General features: G+C 41.9%; 1 pseudogene; it reads right to left on the bottom strand.

Moving 5' to 3' along the window:
* Positions 1 to 8,248: 8,248 nt before the first annotated feature.
* Positions 8,249 to 9,224, bottom strand: LOC110499531 (annotated as a pseudogene).
* Positions 9,225 to 9,483: the final 259 nt, after the last annotated feature.

Raw genomic sequence — 9,483 nt, 5'->3', positions numbered from 1 at the left:
TGGACTTTATTGTCCTATTCCTCCAATAGAGTTTCAGACATTTCAAGTTTATTTCCAAAACACTATATCCACATATTTTTCACATTTTGTGTTTTTTCATCAGAAATGATTTATTCCCCCCCCCCCCTTTTCGTGATATCCAATTGGTAGTTACAGTCTTGAACCATCACTGCAACTCCCATACTGACCACGGAGAGGAGGAAGTCGTGAGTCCTCCAAAACACGACCTGCCAAGCCACACTGCTCACTTAACCCAGAAGTCAGCCACACATATGTGTCAGTGGAAACACTGTACACCTGGCGACCGCATCAGTGTGCATGTGCCCAGCCCACCACACAAGTTGCTAGATGGGCAAGGACTTCCCTGCTGGCCAAACTCTCCTCTAACCCAGACGATACTGGGCCAATTGTGCGCCGTCTCATGGGTCTCCCAGTCGTGGACAACTGCATTACAGCCTGGGATTGAACTAGGATCTGTAGTGATGCAGACTGCCGTGCCTTAGACCACTGCACCACTCAGGAGGCCAGAAATGATTTCTTATGTGTACCTTCATGTGTGTGTAAAATACAACTGTTGTCAGATGTTTTATTATTAGATTTTAGATGTGTATGAAAAAGTGTAATTTTTTGCAAAACTCAATCTATTATTTAGCTGGAATGGAATGTTCGTATCCTGTATATTTGACTGTGATATGTGGGCGTCTCACCTAGCTATCTTAAGATGAATGCACTTACTGTAAGTCACTCTGGATAAGAGCATCTGCTAAATGTCCAATGTCAGTGTTTTACATACAAATCTCATACACACAAAAAAATGAGGTTTTCTCAAGGGTTCTTTGGGAACTGATCCAAATAATACTTTGAGTCCTCCAATGATTTTTTGCTGTTAAAAAAACATGTTATTTCATATTTTAGTGATGATTAAAATGTAGGGGTGGCGGCTCATTCAAATATTTTGTGAGAATGATTCTATAAAGAACCTTTGAGATTGAGAATGGTTCTATAAAGAACCTTGGAGATTGAGAATGGTTCTATAAAGGACTGTTGAGATTGAGAATGGTTCTGTAAAGAACCGTTGAGATTGAGAATGGTTCTGTAAAGGACTGTTGAGATTGAGAACGGTTCTATAAAGGACTGTTGAGATTGAGAATGATTCTATAAAGAACCTTTGAGATTGAGAATGGTTCTATAAAGGACTGTTGAGATTGAGAATGGTTCTAGGTTCTATAAAGAACCTTTGAGATTGAGAATGGTTCTTTAATTAAAGGACTGTTGAGATTGAGAATGGATCTGTAAAGAACCTTTGAGATTGAGAATGGTTCTTTAATTAAAGGACTGTTGAGATTGAGAATGGATCTGTAAAGAACCTTTGAGATTGAGAATGATTCTATAAAGAACCTTTGAGATTGAGAATGGTTCTATAAAGAACCTTTGAGATTGAGAATGGTTCTTTAATTAAAGGACTGTTGAGATTGAGAATGGTTCTATAAAGGACTGTTGAGATTGAGAATGATTCTATAAAGAACCTTTGAGATTGAGAATGGTTCTATAAAGGACTGTTGAGATTGAGAATGGTTCTAGGTTCTATAAAGAACCTTTGAGATTGAGAATGGTTCTTTAATTAAAGGACTGTTGAGATTGAGAATGGATCTGTAAAGAACCTTTGAGATTGAGAATGATTCTATAAAGAACCTTTGAGATTGAGAATGGTTCTATAAAGAACCTTTGAGATTGAGAATGGTTCTTTAATTAAAGGACTGTTGAGATTGAGAATGGTTCTGTAAAGGACTGTTGAGATTGAGAACGGTTCTATAAAGAACCTTTGAGATTGAGAATGGTTCTTTAATTAAAGGACTGTTGAGATTGAGAATGGTTCTCTAAAGGACTGTTGAGATTGAGAATGATTCTATAAAGAACCTTTGAGATTGAGAATTGTTCTATAAAGGACTGTTGAGATTGAGAATGATTCTATAAAGAACCTTTGAGATTGAGAATGGTTCTATAAAGGACTGTTGAGATTGAGAATGGTTCTGTAAAGGACTGTTGAGATTGAGAACGGTTCTATAAAGAACCTTTGAGATTGAGAATGGTTCTTTAATTAAAGGACTGTTGAGATTGAGAATGGTTCTGTAAAGGACTGTTGAGATTGAGAATGGTTCTGTAAAGGACTGTTGAGATTGAGAATGGTTCTGTAAAGGACTGTTGAGATTGAGAATGATTCTATAAAGAACCTTTGAGATTGAGAATGGTTCTATAAAGGACTGTTGAGATTGAGAATGATTCTATAAAGAACCTTTGAGATTGAGAATTGTTCTATAAAGGACTGTTGAGATTGAGAATGATTCTATAAAGAAGCTTTGAGATTGAGAATGGTTCTTTAATTAAAGGACTGTTGAGATTGAGAATGGTTCTGTAAAGGACTGTTGAGATTGAGAATGGTTCTATAAAGGACTGTTGAGATTGAGAATGGTTCTGTAAAGAACCTTTAAGATTGAGAATGGTTCTATAAAGAACCAATAAAAAGGGTCCTATATAGCCTGGGTAGTTTGAGCCCTGAATGCTGATTGGCTGACAGCCGTGGTATATCAGACCGGATACCACGGGGATTTATTTTTAATGCTCTAATTACTTTGGTAACCAGTTTATAATAGCAATAAGGCACCTCAGGGGTTGGTGGTACATGGCCAATATACGACGGCTAAGGGTTGTGTCCAGGCACTCCACAATGTGTCCTGCCTAAGAACAGCCCTTGGCCGTGGTATATTGGCCATATACCACAAAACCCAGAGGAGCCTAATTGCTATTATAAACTGGTTATTTCTAGTTTGATGAGCTGTTTTCAGCAACAGATAATTTTTTTATCCAGTTGTCATATTGTCAGGTTTGCTAGCAACAAACTATTTAGCTAAGCTTCTAGCCTGGTGTTTGATATGCAATGTAATCTCCTCGTAATGAACAGTCAGTGTTGACGAGTGTCCTGACGAGAAAGCACACTTTTCTAGCTATACCAGGCAAAATCGGGCATATCAGCTCATTGTTATGGATATATCCAAATTAATGTCAATAGCAGTGGAGGCTGCTGAGGGGAGAACGGCTCAAAATAATGGCTGGAACAGAAAGGATGGAATGGCATCACACACATGGAAACCATGTGTTTGATGTATTTGATACCATTCCACCTATTCCACTTCAGTCATTACCATGAGCACATCCTCCCCAATAGATGTGCCACCAACCTCCTGTGGTCATTAGAAAACAGTTACTTTGCTGTTTATTCTGGCTGCAGAACAAACGACTGGGTCGCGTCTCTGGCCACCAAAAGATATGAAAGTATGAATTTATAAACTTTATGAATTTATAAGATTTATATCAGTAAATGTGTGCTTTCATATTGTTGTCTTTGGCAGCTGGGCTATAATCGGGATAAACCGAGTAAACAAACGTAATGGAGGTAGAGGTTGTGACTGTGTAGCTGGTTGGCTAGTTAGCAGCAAACAAGGGATAAGAACGTTGCCACTGAGCATGGCAATGGAACATAAAGAAGGAACGACTGGGTCACGTCTCTAGCACTCAATAGAAAGTATGAATTTACTCATAAACATGAAATTATTCTACCGGTAAATGTGTGCTTTCCTATTGTTTTCTTTGGCAACTGATATAACTGGGATAAATTCCTCCGTTCTGTACATTACCTTGGACACATTTGTGTTGTCCATTATTTCCAATGTAGTGTTTATCCCTTACTGATAGAACCCTTGGAAATGGTTATTTAAGGCACCATACAGGTTCCATTTAGAACCTTATGACCATGGTTATTCATAGAACCTTCAAAAAAAGGTTCCATATAGCACCAAAAAGGGTTCCGCTATGGTTACAAGCCAAATAACCATTATTTGGCACAAGAAAGAACCATTTTTTTGGTGTGTTACTGTAATGGGTTATTAAATATCAATGTTACAAATGTATCATTTGTACATTTCTTTCAAAAAAATGTAGTTATTTGTTACATTTAACTTTGATTTAATGTAAAACCTAGCAGCACTACTTATTTCTCTGACTGTGAGGCGGATACATGTGCAGTATAAAGCATTTAGCAAAAAAATATGATTATTTGTTTCTCTGAAACAAGGCAAGGAGGGAAGGAGAGAAGAAGAGAGCAGAGAAGAGATATGGAGAAGAGGAGAGACCAACATGTAGAAGAGAGAAAAAAAAGGAGAGGAGAGAGGGAGGGAGAGGAGAGAGGGAGGGGAGTACAGTAGATAAGAACTCTGTATGTATTGTATGATGGACAGTAGAAGCTGGGTGAAGGCTTTAAATAATGTGATCTGAGAGCAGTGTGTCCCGATAGCATTGTAATTACAGCAGAGTACTGCAATTAGTGAAATGATATATACAGTACATGCTCCCTGTGCACTCTTATAATAATCACACACACACACTCTAACTCTACACTTTACTCAAGGTCTTCAGAGGCTGTGAAAACACAATACTGCGGCAAGTCTCTCACTGAAATTCTTTCCTCTGTGTCAGTGTATGCCTTTGTTCTTATGGTCACTGACTGCTGTACGGTTCTGTCTGTCTGTCTGTCTGTCTGTCTGTCTGTCTGTCTGTCTGTCTGTCTGTCTGTCTGTCTGTCTGTGTGTGTGTGCATTGTGTATGTGTCTGTGTGTGTCCATTAGACAAATAACAGCAACAATAAACACAGCACCCCTTAGACTGTTACATCCTTTGACATAAAAAACAATAACAACCATTTATACGGTGTGTGTGTGTGTGTGTGTGTGTGTGTGTGTGTGTGTGTGTGTGTGTGCTGTGTTGGTGTGTGTGTGTGTGTGTGTGTGTGTGTGTGTGTGTGTGTGTATGTGTGTGTGTGTGTGTGTGTGTGTGTGTTTGTGTGTGCCATGTGTGTGCCATACTTGGGCATGTATGTTGATGCGTTTGTGAGTGTGCATGTGTGTGTGTGTGTGTGAGAATGTCTGAATTCAGACTCATACCAGCATGCAATGATCCGATTGAGAGAGTAAACTGGGTGTAATTCCTGTGGAATGTATAGCAGCGAGGCGTAGCTAACAGGGAACAAACACCATATCTGAATAATTCAACTAGAATAGGGACCTCCTAACCAGGCCACACTACTGTTACATAACAGATAGAGGATACCATGGTCAATGAAGGAGACAGATATAAAAACACACTTGCACACACACGCGCGTACGCACACACACTCAGGCACGCAGTACATGCAAATGTCAAGGACAACGTCATGCTGCTTGCTTAGTGGTTACCGCTTTCCCCCGATCGGCTCATACGGTCTCGAACTCAGAACCTCTGCCATGCAACCCCACATGACCGGCATCCTGAAGCATTCCAACCCATTGCACTTTTGAAAAGACCTTCTTCAATGGCACAAGGGGCGATACCTCAGGGTGAGGAGTGAGTTTCACACATCCCCATCTTTAATATATCACCTTTTACACAAACAAGCACACACCTTCCCTCAGCTAGTCATACACATTTCACAGATAGTGGAAACCTAATCACGCATGTGTGCTGATGAGAGTGGAAGTGTATGTGTGTGTGTGTGTGTGTGTAGAGGAGGGTGTGGGTCTCCTGAGAAGATTCAAACAACCCTGTGGGATGAGAGGACCTAGCACTGATGTCTGTTCAACACGCAAACCGTGGCAGGGGTTACACACACATGCACACAGACACGCACACACACATGCACACACGCATACTGAAACACAATAATAGTTTATTCAGTGACCTTTTGAGGTTTTCACAGGAGATCGCTCTCAGTGCAAAGGAGGGCACACACACACACACACACACACACACACACACACACACACACACACACACACACACACAGGTAGTGGGTTTAGTAAATCTGGATCTAAAATAAATGTCAGTGAATGATACAGTTTGGTGGAGACAGAGAATCCTCACATGAATTAACAGAATAAAAGATATGATAATATATCACATTTCCTTCAGAAAAACATCAGTAAGCTATTGCACGCTGGCTGTCACATCCTGATCGGTTTCACCTGTCTTTGTGCTTGTCTCCACCCCCTTCCAGGTGTCGCCCATCTTCCCCAGTATCCCCTGTGCATTTATTCATGTGTTCTCTGTTTGTTTTGAGACAGGTTGTCTTGTCTTGTCAGGTCTTACCAGCGTGCTTTCCCAACCTCTGCCTGCACTGACAGCGAGCCTGCCTGCTGCTCTGTACCTGCCTGACTCTGACCAGATTACGGACCTCTGCCTGCCCTGACAGCGAGCCTGTCTGCTGTTCTGTACCTGCCTGACTCTGACCAGATTACGGACCTCTGCCTGCCCTGACAGTGAGCCTGTCTGCTGTTCTGTACCTGCCTGACTCTGACCAGATTACGGACCACTGCCTGCCCTGACAGCGAGCCTTTCTGCCGTTCTGTACCTGCCTGACTCTGACCAGATTACGAACCTCTGCCTGCCCTGACAGCGAGCCTGTCTGCTGTTCTGTACCTTACTGACTCTGCCCTGGATTATGGACCTCTGCCTGCCCTGACAGCGAGCCTGCCTGCTGTTCTGTACCTGCCTGACTCTGACCAGATTACGAACCTCTGCCTGCCCTGACAGCGAGCCTGCCTGCTGTTCTGTACCTTACTGACTCTGCCCTGGATTACGAACCTCTGCCTGCCCTGACCCCGAGCCTGCCTGCTGTTCTGTACCTGCCTGACTCTGACCAGATTACGGACCTTTGCCTGCCCTGACAGTGAGCCTGTCTGCTGTTCTGTACCTGCCTGACTCTGCCCTGGATTACGAACCTCTGCCTGCCCTGACCCCGAGCCTGCCTGCTGTTCTGTACCTGCCTGACTCTGACCAGATTACGGACCTCTGCCTGCCCTGACAGCGAGCCTGTTTGCTGTTCTGTACCTGCCTGACTCTGACCTGGATTACGGACCTCTGCCTGCCCTTGACCTGTCTTTTGCCTGCCGCCTGTTTGGTCAATAAACATCTGTGATTCTAGCTGTCTGGATCTGGGTCATATCCTTGAGTTCTGATACTTTCTCAACCTACAGTAGGTTCAATGACCACGCTTACTTGCAAGATCATCAAGTGAATTTAATCTTGCAATCTAGCTAGTGTTTTGGTTCATTAGCTTGTCAGCTAGATAGCATTGGCAAGTGGATAACTTTCTAGTTCAAATTAGGCAGAACTGACAAAGATATGAATATGACAAACTTGAATTAATCATTGCAGGAACATTAAGACATTAGGACACAATTGCAAACAGACTTTGAAATGGAATAAAATGTATTCCAATCTACAGAAAGCCTACAGGTGTATTGTAGTCCACTACTATTTTGCTCAGGGTTAGATATCCCCATTGACTGGGGGTTCATTGATATCGAAGTTTCAGTTACTATTGGGATGTCCAGTCCCCCTATAATTAGAACCCTACCTGTGCTCTAACTTTGCATACTTTGCATTTACCCACCCATGTATTTCAGCATCCATGTCCTCGTGTTCTTACCTGTAAGCACTGCATACATGCAGGGCAAAACCCAAGCATGTCACAAACACATGTTCCTGCACTTGGCCATCACGTCCTATATGGTGCGTACATACAGTACATCATGGAGATCCTTATAAAGGACTAATTGCTCATTCTCTGTCATACACATTCTGCTACTGGACCACCATTGCTATTGCTTTGTAGAACACTAGTTAGCCAACTAATAATGTTGTGTAGTTGCATGAACAGTGTGTGCCAAGATTATGATAACTAACCCTGTACACTTTCATCTGCGTTGTGTGACGGTAGAGATATTGTTGAAAATAGGTTTATTGTGTGAACACCAATGGGCTCATAACATCCACAATATATTCGTAAATGATGTGTCTCTCAGTAATTTTTTCCTGCATGTTTATGACTATGTACTGAGAATGAAATGCAATCCGCAACACAAGCTTCCTCCTCTACCTCTCTGCAGTACAGATTCTCACTGGCAGTGGACACAAGAACACATATTTGAAGATGACATTAGATTGCGAAGTTATCCCTAAATGCTTATGACAAACTTTCTCCAGAACCAGCCATCGTCAGTGAACACTAGCCTAAAGGTGGAACGTGTTGTTGATTATCGTTGCCTAGACAAGGTCACATTCACTTGGAGGTATCTGGATGTACCAGCACCGCTGTATCACAGATAACAAGGAGCTTCTTTGGCTGTATGCTAGCTAGCTGTATGTGAATAAACCACTCTTAGATGGCGTCTGTGATGATTTCTATAGTGGGTTTGCCTGGCAGGACGTCACAGTGGTGCAGACATAGCCTCCTGCCCTGCTACCCATCCAGCTCTGGCTGTAGCTCCCTCATGACCCAGGGCTCATTATGGTCGTTGTAGGATATGAAGGTGTCATACTGATTAACTTGAGGCTCCCGAGTGGCACAGCAGTCTAAGGCACTGCAACTTAGTGCTAGAGGTGGCACTACAGACCATGGTTCAATTCCAGGCTGTATCACAACCGTCCATGATTGGGAGTCCCACAGGGCGGGGCACAATTGGCCCAGGGTTGTCCGGGCTGGGGTAGGCCGTCGTTGTAAATAATAATTAGTTTTCTACTGACTTTCCTAGTTAAATACAAAACATCAAAGCTGCCTGTTTCTCTGTTTGGTGTCGTAGAGATAAGCCAGGAAGAGGTACTAGGTATAGTCCACTTGCCATCTCAGAACTTATGTTTGGATTTTGTTTATCACCCACTGAATGAACCAAGCATGGCTGCAGTCACAATTAAAAAAGTTATTATTCAGGTCCATGTAACTCAAAGAAGGGAGAGAATGCATCACTATCTCATTGATAGCTAAGTTTGTTATTTCTTACTTGCAAGTGAAACGCTGGCAATAATTGGCTCATATAAGGAAATCTAAAGACTTGTGTGGAGATTTTAACAGTAAGATTTTCCTGAGTTCTAGGATTGGGTAACACAGCTCTGGAGTGAGAGTTGTGAATATATTGCTGCTGATGTCAAGGTACATCAACTGGGGTGTGTAAATGAATGTGTCTGGGTGCAGAGATTTAATACTGAGATTCTCTAACCATATTGTTAATAAAGACTTCACCTTCAAGACAGTTTGATAGTAGATGATGCATTCCTTCCGGACACTGGCTGTAGATTTTCAGATATTCGAGAGATGACAAGTGAAAGAACGGTGGAGCGTTTGGCGAGCGTTCGTCCATTTTATAGTTCTTTAATTGCTCCTGAAGGGATTTTATTTCCATACAGAATGAGATCTGTAAGGTTGACCAATCCCTCAAAGGCCCTGTCATTCATACTGGTAAAATGATTGTCAACTAAATCCAAATAGTTGAGTGACTGTAATCTTTTAGTCTTCTTTCCCAATGGAGTTTTGTTTATTTCCTCCAATCTCCAAGATCTCTAGTTTTTCCAAACCATATTTAAAAGCACTATTCATGGTCAGGATACTATTTTCTACCA

This window comes from Oncorhynchus mykiss, chromosome 20 (assembly GCF_013265735.2).
Source record: "Oncorhynchus mykiss isolate Arlee chromosome 20, USDA_OmykA_1.1, whole genome shotgun sequence".
Lineage (NCBI taxonomy): Eukaryota > Metazoa > Chordata > Actinopteri > Salmoniformes > Salmonidae > Oncorhynchus > Oncorhynchus mykiss.
The sequence above is the reverse complement of the archived record's forward strand: the minus strand, read 5'-3'. Positions and strand labels throughout refer to the sequence as shown.